The sequence below is a fragment of the Oryctolagus cuniculus genome, chromosome 2 (assembly GCF_051225735.1).
Source record: "Oryctolagus cuniculus isolate XC-2025 breed Fujian yellow rabbit chromosome 2, ASM5122573v1, whole genome shotgun sequence".
Taxonomy (NCBI): domain Eukaryota; kingdom Metazoa; phylum Chordata; class Mammalia; order Lagomorpha; family Leporidae; genus Oryctolagus; species Oryctolagus cuniculus.
The window spans coordinates 202,181,437-202,191,759 of NC_142868.1; the positions used below are offsets into that span (position 1 = coordinate 202,181,437).

Sequence of the window (10,323 nt, forward strand, 5' to 3'; positions counted from 1 at the left end):
AGTGCAGTGGAGGATGGCCCAAGTGCTTGGGCCCCTGCACCCACCTGGGAGACCAAGAGAAAGCACCTGGCTCCTGGCTTTGGATCCGCACAGTGCGCTGGCTGCAATGCGCTGGCCATCATAGTGGCCACTTGGGGGGGTGAACCAACGTAAAAAGGAAGACCTTTCTCTCTGTCTCTCTCTCACTATCTAACTCTGCCTGGCCAAAAAAAATAAAAAAAAAAGAAGAAGAAGAAATTAGTATATACAATCTTGCATTCTCAACAAATATTTATGAGTCCCTTAGATGATATCAAAATTCCATACTTTAAAGATAGCAAGATGCAAGACCTGTTACTCTATTAAAAAGAAAAAAAAAAAAAACTATTTATTTGAAAGTCAGAATTACAGAGAGGGAGAGACAGAGAGAGATCTTCCATCTGCTGGATCACTCCCCAAATGGCCACAATAGCTGGAGCTGTGTCAAGCTGAAGCCAGGAGACAGAAGCTTCATCCAGGTCTTCTATGTACACGGCAGGGGACCAAGAACTTGGGCCATCTTCTACTGATTTTCCCAGGCCATTAGCATGGAGCTTGATCAGAATTAGAGCACCTGGGACAGGAACCAGAATGGATGTGGGATGCCAGTGTCAAAGGCAATGGCTTTACCTGCTATGCCACAACACCATCCCCAATCTATTGTTCTTGAAGATCTACACATTTACATATAAATAGGTCAATCACTATATACAATTGCGAGGTTTGTGACTTGTAGTGGGAGCTGATACAGCTTGGAGAAAGAAGGAAAGGGAAGGTCATGGGACTAGAGGTGTTAAGAGAGAATCCCAAGAGATAAATTCAGGCTGGAAAACTTGTGGAGAGAGGTAAAGGCAGAAAAGAGAAGGAAAACAACAGACAAGAAGGAGTCAGCAGAGGACATTTGCTGAACATAAGCAGAGTCCGGCTACTCTCGATGGGTGAGTCCTCTCTGCAATGGATACCTGCAACTTTCCAATGCCTCTGTAGTGAGTCACCAGCAAGTGTGTGGATTGGCAATCACAAGCGATCACCACGGCCTCCATGGTGCCCCATGGGAGAGGCTCTGGATAGGGATGGAGGAAGTAATCACAGACCGAGTGTCCAGAGGGGGTCTCAGGCACTACTGGAGGGTGTGTGCATGCTGTGATGGCAGGCAGGGGAGTCAGCCTGGGTATCCCACCATGCCACTGCTTTTCCCTCCCTAGCCACCACTCTCCAGCTTGACAGTGTAGCAAGAAAACCCTGGGAGCCCAGCTCTGGAAAGTGTCCCCTGCTCCAGTGTTGGAGATGCCCAGGGTCCAGTGCCACACTCCGGGCCTGCTTCCTGCTGTCACGGAGGAGAGAAGGGGCTGGTGTGAGAACCTGAGCCCCTGTGAGAGCAGCCAGCTCTAGGAGAGCAGGAGGTCTCCTAAGGCAGAGAGGGAAGGAAGTGTGCAAGAACATGGCAATTTTTCTAGTAGCTACGGAGGCTGGACAGACAGCTGGCTGTGGAGCTACTGTCCACCTCTGGACTGGGGCCAGCTCCAGGCGTTCTTGAGGACTCCTGAGAGGCTGGAATGTGCAGGATTTCATTAGTTCATCCCTGGAGAATGTGTCAGAGCAGGACACAAGGGAGAGCAACCCACAGCAACCCATCTTGGAACACTTCCCACGAGAATACAGATGAGAATTATTCGATGGAGTCACACAGTCTCATTATTTCAATTAATAACTCCAAAATCTCTACCCCTAACTGCTCGTTCAAGCTAAAATTCATATTCCCAATTGTCCTGGAAGCAGTTCCCCGAATCATCTGAAAACCTAGGTCTTCTGGTCCCCTCAGATGGTCTAAACCATAGACTTTACTGTCACTTTCCTCAAGTTTGCTTCTCCACCAGCAGTTCTAGCCTCCATTGTGAGTGCTAACAGCTCTACCCACCTTTGAAAGCATTCTGATCTGCCTCCTCCTCCTCAGTAGTCTGGGACCACACCCCTTGACTGAGTCTATGCCTGAGACCTCAGGTCCAGTGTCTCTCGAGCATTTTCTGTGACCCAGCAAGGGACGGGTGTTTTCACATGGATCACTGATTTAGGCTAGAGGTTTTGCCCCAACTTGTAGGTGCTCTTTCGTCCCATCAATTTTTCCCATCAACTGAAGCAACAGCATGTTACAAAAAATTCAATGAAAATAGAATTAAAAGAGAATGGATGATTCTCATGAGCTTTTTGATGTGAAAACATGCCTTTGTGCTGGAGTTTTGAGTCTTTCTTTCCTCCCCTTGCCGTTCATTAGGTCGAGAAAGGAAGCACATCGCTATGTTCGTTGAGTACAACACGCAATTTCTGAAAAATTTTATTGAGGATATTCGTATTCGTTCATTTATAAATTACCAAAAGTTGTGAAGCGCTATATTTGGAGGCACTACTTTTAAAAACATACAACAGAGTGAATGTTTAATGGTTAGTCAGGTTAAAATGCCCACAGTCCCCTGTCACAGTGCCCAGGATTAAGCTCCTGCTGCACCTACCACCCCAGCTTCCTTCTCATGTGCATCCCGTGAGGCAGCAGCTGACAGCACAAGCAACTGAGTCCCTGCCACTCACTGGGAGACATGAATTGAGTTCTTGGCTCCTGACTTCACCCTGGCCCCAGTCCTTGTGGACATGGGCATGTGGAGAATGCACCAGCCGATGGAAGTCAGCCTCTCTCTCTCTCTCTCTCTCTCTCTCTGTGTGTGTATCAGATAAAATGATAAATACCCAAATAAATTTTTTTTTTTGACAGGCAGAGTGGACAGTGAGAGAGAGAGACAGAGAGAGAAAGGTCTTCCCTTGCCGTTGGTTCACCCTCCAATGGCCGCCGCTGCAGCCGGCGCACCGCGCTGATCCGATGGCAGGAGCCAGGATCCAGGTGCTTTTCCTGGTCTCCCATGGGGTGCAGGGCCCAAGCACCTAGGCCATCCTCCACTGCACTCCCTGGCCACAGCAGAGAGCTGGCCTGGAAGAGGGGCAACCGGGACAGAATCCGGCGCCCTGACCGGGACTAGAACCCGGTGTGCCGGCGCCGCAAGGTGGAGGATTAACCTATTGAGCCACGGCGCCGGCCCCCAAATAAATTTTTAAGAAAAGATGAGAGGGGCCAGCAGCTGCCCGACTAGGGGCCCCGGGGCCGCGGGCTCTGCCGACGACCTTGGGCTCCGTGTCCAGTCAGCAGTTTGCAGGTGGCTGCACCAAGGCGGTGCCGGAGGATGTGGCCCAGGTGGCAGATGAGCCGCAGCTGCTGCACAGGGCCCGGCATCTATAAGTGGTTCAACGTGCGCACGGGGTTGGGCTTCCTGCCCATGACCGCCCGCGCCGGGGTTGCGCTCGACCCCCGGGTGGACGTCTTCGTGCACCAGAGTAAGCTGCACATGGAGGGCTTCCGGAGCCTGAAGGAGGGTGAAGCAGCGGAATTCACCTTCAAGAAGTCCGCCAAGGGCCTGGAATCCATCCGTGTCGCCGGACCTACTGGGGTGTTCTGTATAGGCAGCGAGAGGTGGCCAAAGGGGAAGAGCGTGCAAAGCGCAGATCTAAACGAGACGGGTGCTACAACTGTGGCGGTCTAGACCATCATGCCAAGGAGTGCAGGCTGCCACCCCAACCCAAGAAGTGCCACTTCTGCCAGAGCATCACCATATGGTGGCCTCGTGCCCCTGAAGGCCCAGCAGGCCCCTAGCTCCCAGGGAAAGCCAGCCTACTTCCGGGAGGAGGAGGAGGAGATCCACAGCCCTGCCATGCTCCCCGAGGCCCAGAATTGAGCCAGAGTGGGTGGGGGCTGGTTTTTTGGCTATCAGGAAGTTTCAAGGAGCAGGCATCAAGTGCAGAGTGGAGAAAGTGGGAAGGGGTGGGTTGGGGGGAGCTGGCATTGCCACGTATCCCAGGCTGGGGCTCACAGCATCACTGCTTTTTCCCTCTTGCCGGGAAGAAGGAGTGAGGCAGGGAATTCCAACCATGCTGTATCCAAATGCAATTAAGGGGTTTGGGGGATATCACGCTGTAGCCTGCATGCTTTATCTGAGGCCCCGCGTGCCAAATCTCTAGCTTTGGAAAGTCACCTGGGTGGGGGAAGTTTTCCTTTAGTTACCATGACACAGTAATCACTACAGTCACAGGGCAGGACACTGGCTCCGGACACCACCACTGAGGCCCTCACTTTTGGGTCTCCCTGGAAGCCAAGAATTTGGGAAGGTTAAGGATGTTTTAGTTCTTGCTTCATGTTCACCCCTGGACAGCACAGGATGGGTACAGGGGTATTGGTCTTCAACTCATCCTTACCAGCTCCCATTTTTCACACACGTGCGTGTGCACACAAACACACACACCCTGTTGTGTATAGTGGGCTTCGCCTAAATCTGGTTGCTGAAGGATGGCTCTGTTAAGTGAAGCAAAAGGCCTGTGTCCTAGGATCAGGCAACCCTGACCATGGCTTCCTCTCTGGGCCTTTCAGCTGGCGGGGCCTATCTGACTTCTCTGCACCGTCTTTTCCTGTCCAGACTAATTTTCAATCTTCCGGGAGGAGGAGCTCAATCATGGGACAACCCCATTAACACTTCATCTCCCTGAAACATTTTCAAGGTGGAGGGGGTTTCAAGAGGACACTGTGGCAAAAAAGCCAGCTCCAGGTGGCAAAATGAGGTAGTTCAATAGGCTGTGCACTCCAAATAGTTGCTCTCCAGGTGATAAAAACAACAAAAAGCCTTCCTGCTGTGCAGACCTGGAGCTGCTGAGGACTTATCCCTGAGATTGCTCATGTACCTGAGAACAAAGTGCAGAAATGAGGGCCTTTGATTAAAATATACAAAATGCAAACCCAGACTATTTATAATAATAATAATAAAAAAAAAAAAACAAGTTCAAATGCACAAGATACGTCGTTCGCACATAGTTAGTGCAGTTGGCATCCTGGAGAAAGTGGGACCCAAGGTGCAGTTACCCAAGGGAGCAAATAAATAAATCGCATTGGCCCAGAATGGGGTCAGGAGTGAGCTCAGGAGGAGTGGGTCTGGGACTGTTCCCCTAGCCACCCTTTTTGTGGATCCTCACAACCCATTGCTTGGGACAGTCCCCAGTACCCTGTCCTGGGATCAAGTTATGAGGAAACAAGATGTGGAAAACCCTGCCTTACTCCTGAGAGAGTCCCTCCCACAGGACGTAGTGGTTTGGGGGTTGGTCCAGGAATCTGGTCCCACAACCAATCTTCTCACCCTGGCTAGGGTGGCAGGGCACTTGCCGCTCACAATGCGGAAGTGCTGTGAAACAACCTGGGAAGGGACCCAGAGGAAACCCATCTCCTCACTCAGTGTGGCTGCTCAGCTGTGCTGCAGCAGGAGGCCAGAGAGGGGCAGAGCGGAGGCCAGGGCCCTGCCTCCCCCTTGGTGCTGAGCTTTGGATCCTCCCACCATCTGCAGCCACAGAAGAGGGGCCTCAGCCAGCACCATGGGGACTTCTTTTTTTTTTTTTTAAGATTATTTATTTATTTATTTGACAGTTAGACAGTGAGAGAGAGACAGAGAAAGGTCTTCCATCCAATGGTTCACTCCCCAAATGGCCACAACGGCCGGAGTTATGCCGATCCAAGGTCAGGAGCCAGGTGCCTCTTCCCAGTCTCTGCAGGTCAGAGACCCAAGCACTTGGGCCATCCCCACTGCCTTCCTGGGCCACAGCAGAGAGCTGAACTGGAGGAGGAGCAACCAGGACTAGAAACTGGTGCCCATATGGGATGCCGGCGCCGCAGACGGAGGATTAACCTAGTGAGTCATGGCACTGGCCAGGGGGACTTCTGTAGGACATGCATGTCCTGTGAACACAGGCACATGAGCTTCAGCAGTGTTTTGAAATACGTGGCATTTAAAAATTTGATTAGAATTAAAATTGGTCTGCAGGATCCCTGAGGAAATCCAATTATGTTTGCCAATAAATAATCAATTATGTTAAATGTAATTTGTTGCATTGTTTGGGTGATAACTTTACCACCCTAGATGAAACCTGCATGTGGATGTAATCTTCGGAATTTGAAAAGATGGTTAGAAGTCATGGGGAGGAACCTGGTGCAACCTCTTCAAACAAAACCCGATAGAAAATACTGTGCTTGCAGAAACAAGGTCAAGCTCTCACCAAATGTTCAGAGATTTTATTTGAAAGTTTTAGACAAATTCAACATGTAACGACTTTTCTCTGTACTTAAATGTAAGATCTTTGTGCAGATATTCTCATACTCAACCCTAAAAGGAAATGACCTTCAAACAACTAATCAATACAGGCTAGCAATACTCCTTTTTTCAAAAAATACAGCTGAGAAAGAATCCCATGGATAAAAATTAATTATTTCTTTCGAATAAATAGGCTTTTCCTCAAAAAACTTGTTAAAACCTATTTTAGCAAATCATATCATGAAACATTCATTCCAATTACAATTAATCTTCATTTTATTTCATCTCATAAAATGTTTAATATTTTCTACCTCCTATTAAAAAATAAAATCACATGCTAGGTCATGGACCAATTAAGCTTTTAGTAGTTTTATCTTTCTTTTACATCACATGCATATGAAAAGTTTCATCATTATGTCTCACAAAATATGTGGACTAATTTATGAACTTCATAAATTTAATCTCATGTAACAGTTTCTAAAACCTGAATGCCATTATTCCATACAAACACATACACAATATCTGCATATAAACACGTTTACATGTGCTTATACCATCCTTCTCACCTAACAGTTTTAACTTGCCGTTTCATATTGTAATGCATTATTAAAAAAGAATAGCTAATAGAAATTTATTCTTGCTTCTGGAAGTTATTTTAAGTATAAATCAATGATCTTAAATCTGTAAAATTTAAATAGTGATGTTTTTGTAATTTATCTAACAAATTGCAATTAGTAATATGTTCTCAGATATATACTTTAATTTTTAAATGTGAATTGGAGACCTTTATTCACAGAAAACTCATTTTGTTGATTGAAAGGTAAATAAAAATGAACTTTACTAAGTTATAAGGAAGACAGGGTCTTCTTATTGAAGTAATTAAGATGAACAGCACATGATAATTGTTTAAATATTTCATTTATTATTTGAAAGTCAGAGCTTACAAAGAGAGGGAGACAGAGAGAGATCGTCTATCGGCTGATTCACTCCCCAGATAGCCACAATGGTCAGGGCGGTGCCGAGATGCAGCCAGGAGCCAGGATTTTCCACCAGGTAAGTAGCAGGGGCCCAAACACTTAGGCCATCCTCTGTTGCTTTTTCCCAGACCCTTAGCAGGGAGCTAAATCCAAAGTGGAGCAGCCAGACACAAATCCGCACCCATATTGGATTCTGGCATTGCAGGCACTGACTTTACCTACTATACCACTACACAGGCCCTACATGATAATATTTTATGAAAAAATAGTGCATTGATGAATTAGCATTTTATCAGTTACCACTTCCTGTTGAACAAAACCACCTCAATTTCAGCGACTAAAAACTAGAATTAACCATGGCTCACAAGATCAACTGAATTGGTCTGGCTGAACAAAGTGGGGGCAGGCTTATGTTGTCTGTGCTAACACACCTGCTCCCAGCTGCCTGCTCCCCCACCTACATGGTAGATGATCAGCAGGCTGCCACCTCATTAGCTGTCATGGGCCACGTTGCATGTCATCCAGGAGTCACGAGGAAGCTCACACAGTCTCCCTCATGTGAAGCACATGGACCTTGTTACACACCAGCCTCAGAGGTGGAGTACAGTGGGTGATCATCCCGGGACTCAGGGTGGAAGCTGTGATTCACTGCAACAATCCAAGAGGAGATGTTTCCACATTTGCAACTCCTTCATAAAACTGTGGAGAAGGCAATACACTTTTAACTAAAAAATAGTGATTGATGCTTAATTGATGTTGAGGAAAACTCTTTATGGTGTATTGAACAGATTTTTTTTTTTTTTAGATTTTTTATTTGAAAGTCAGAGTTACACAGAGAGGAGTTTCAGAGAGGAGAGGCAGAGAGAAAGAGAGGTCTTCCATCAGCTGTTTTACTCCCCTGTTGGCTGCACCTGCCAGAGCTACACTGATCTGAAGCCAGGAGCCAGGAGCTTCTTCCATGTCTCCCATGTGGCTGCAGGGGCCCAAGCACTTGGGCCATCTTCTACTGTTTTCCCAGGCCATAGCAGAGAGCTGGATTGGAAGCAGAGCAGCCGGGACTCGAACTGGCGCCCATATGGGATGTTAGCATTGCAGGCAGTAGCTTTACCCACTATGCCACAGCGCCGGGCCCTGACTGTTTATATTAAATTATTCATATGGGTATTACTTATCAAAATGCTTTGATTTAATATGCACATTTATGGAGAAAAATATTGTTGATTGATCAAAGGTTCTCATTTTAATGTGAAATCTTCTGTAAAAATGAATCTGATAACTCGTGTATCAAATGCAATTTTAAAATGATACCAACCCACAAAATACACAGTGAGTTATCAAGGCTGTTACTAAATAAACAGAACTTTCTTAAATGAAAGCTACCTTTGAGTCAGCATTTCAGAGAATTCAGAACATAAATTAAGGTTTAATGACAACAGAGGATGTAGGATTCCATTCATTTCAAGTAAGAGTTACCAGCTATAAAAATGCATGAAACTACAAAATCTAGTTGTCCTCCAGACTGAAAAGAGAGCCCAAGATTTTGAGAAATTACATTAATATGACCTCAATGTTGTAAAGATGTGACATCTACAGATGTTGTCTCATCTGCCAGGGGTGGTCACTCCTGTTTTTCTGTAGGATGTCAGGGTGCGTAGGTTCCAGGAAGCTGCCCACACCTGCAGACTAAGGTGGCAGAGGCTCCACCCGGAGAGGATCCCCAACTGGGGGTTTCCTTGTGACACATTCTGATGACAAAAACATGAGAAAGAACTTGTCTGAGAATAAATGTTCAGGTTTTGCTTTCAGATGTCAAATGCTCATAATATATTAGTTGAGAACAGAGACAAGAAATAAAAAATACAAAGAAAACAATACTAAGAAACTGCCTCAATGTTTCCAAATAATTTAAGAAAAAGGAACCTTCCCTTTTTTCCATTTAGTGGCTGTTTTCTGTAACAAAAACTTGTTTATCTGGCAACAAATTGTATTTACAGTGGCGTGAAGTGCTGGAAAGGCAAGGTGATGGCAGCCATGGCCCGTCTTTAGGGTAAAACCCAAAGACACTGCCTTCAGCTTGTAGGTTCTGCTAAAAGCTCCATAAAACCCATTCTGTGCTCCATCTTCAATGATGAATTCCTAATGGGATTTATGACATTTGTAAAAGGTTTTAGCAAATTTTGTCAAGTTAATATCTAGTCTTGCAATGGTAAAAGTATCAGAAGGAAATTAGGTTAAAGAAATAATACAAATAAGAAGTATAGAGAGTCACATCATTAATCATTTCAGTGAAAATTACAGTTTTTATAGTTTTAGGAAGTGACAAATATTTCCGGTAATTTAGCAGAAAAATGTAGCAAGTCAAGAAAAAGCTATGGAAACAGATACCACTTTAAGAGGTTTAAAACATTATATAAATGATAAATTTTTTATTATGAAACATTACAATGGCAAAAGCAAACAATTATTGCTTATTTATTTATACCTGTGTCAGAGACTGATGTTTGTCTACTCACTATCCATTTCCACCTCTTTCCATACCAACAGAGATTAGTTGAGTTTGGGTGACTGTGTGCCCTTGTGAAAGGAATAGACAGCTGTGATCTGGAGCCGCTCACCCCACACGGTGTCTGCCAGTCATACGGGGGCAGAAGGCCCCGGTGGGAGCCACTGGAATCTTGCAATCAGACCAAATTGACAGGTACATTCTGACTCATCACTTCCCCTTCTCCCGGGAGTCGATCCAATGCTGCATATGGCTACAATCCTAGCACAGGTAGGGAAACTTTTTTCTACCAAGGGCCATTTGGGTATTTATAACATTATTCACAGGCCATACAAAAGTATCAATTAAAAAATTCGCCTGCTACAGATTTATTGAATTTCAAGTCCTGAAGAAAATAAGCTTCAACGACAAAGGTCTCCAGTGGACACCAGCATGTGTTTTATTCAAAGCGCTTTCCTCTGACACTGGATTCCATTCTCATTTCCTGAGGCTAGTTGTGAAACAAGAGAAGATGCAGGGAGCTTACTAACCTTCCAGGTCTGAAGCCTGTTGTTCTGTGGTCTGAGACAGAAGCATGGATGTGATGAAATGCACTCTTTCCTATGCTTTGGCAGGTCCCAGGCCGGGCTGTGACAAAGGATATCACTTCTGAGCAGTT

The 10,323-nt window shown here is 45.8% G+C and overlaps 1 pseudogene; it reads left to right on the forward strand.

The window, feature by feature from the left end:
• The first annotated feature begins 1,305 nt into the window (after nt 1-1,305).
• On the forward strand, nt 1,306-3,794 carry LOC100347781 (protein lin-28 homolog A pseudogene; annotated as a pseudogene).
• Nucleotides 3,795-10,323: the final 6,529 nt, after the last annotated feature.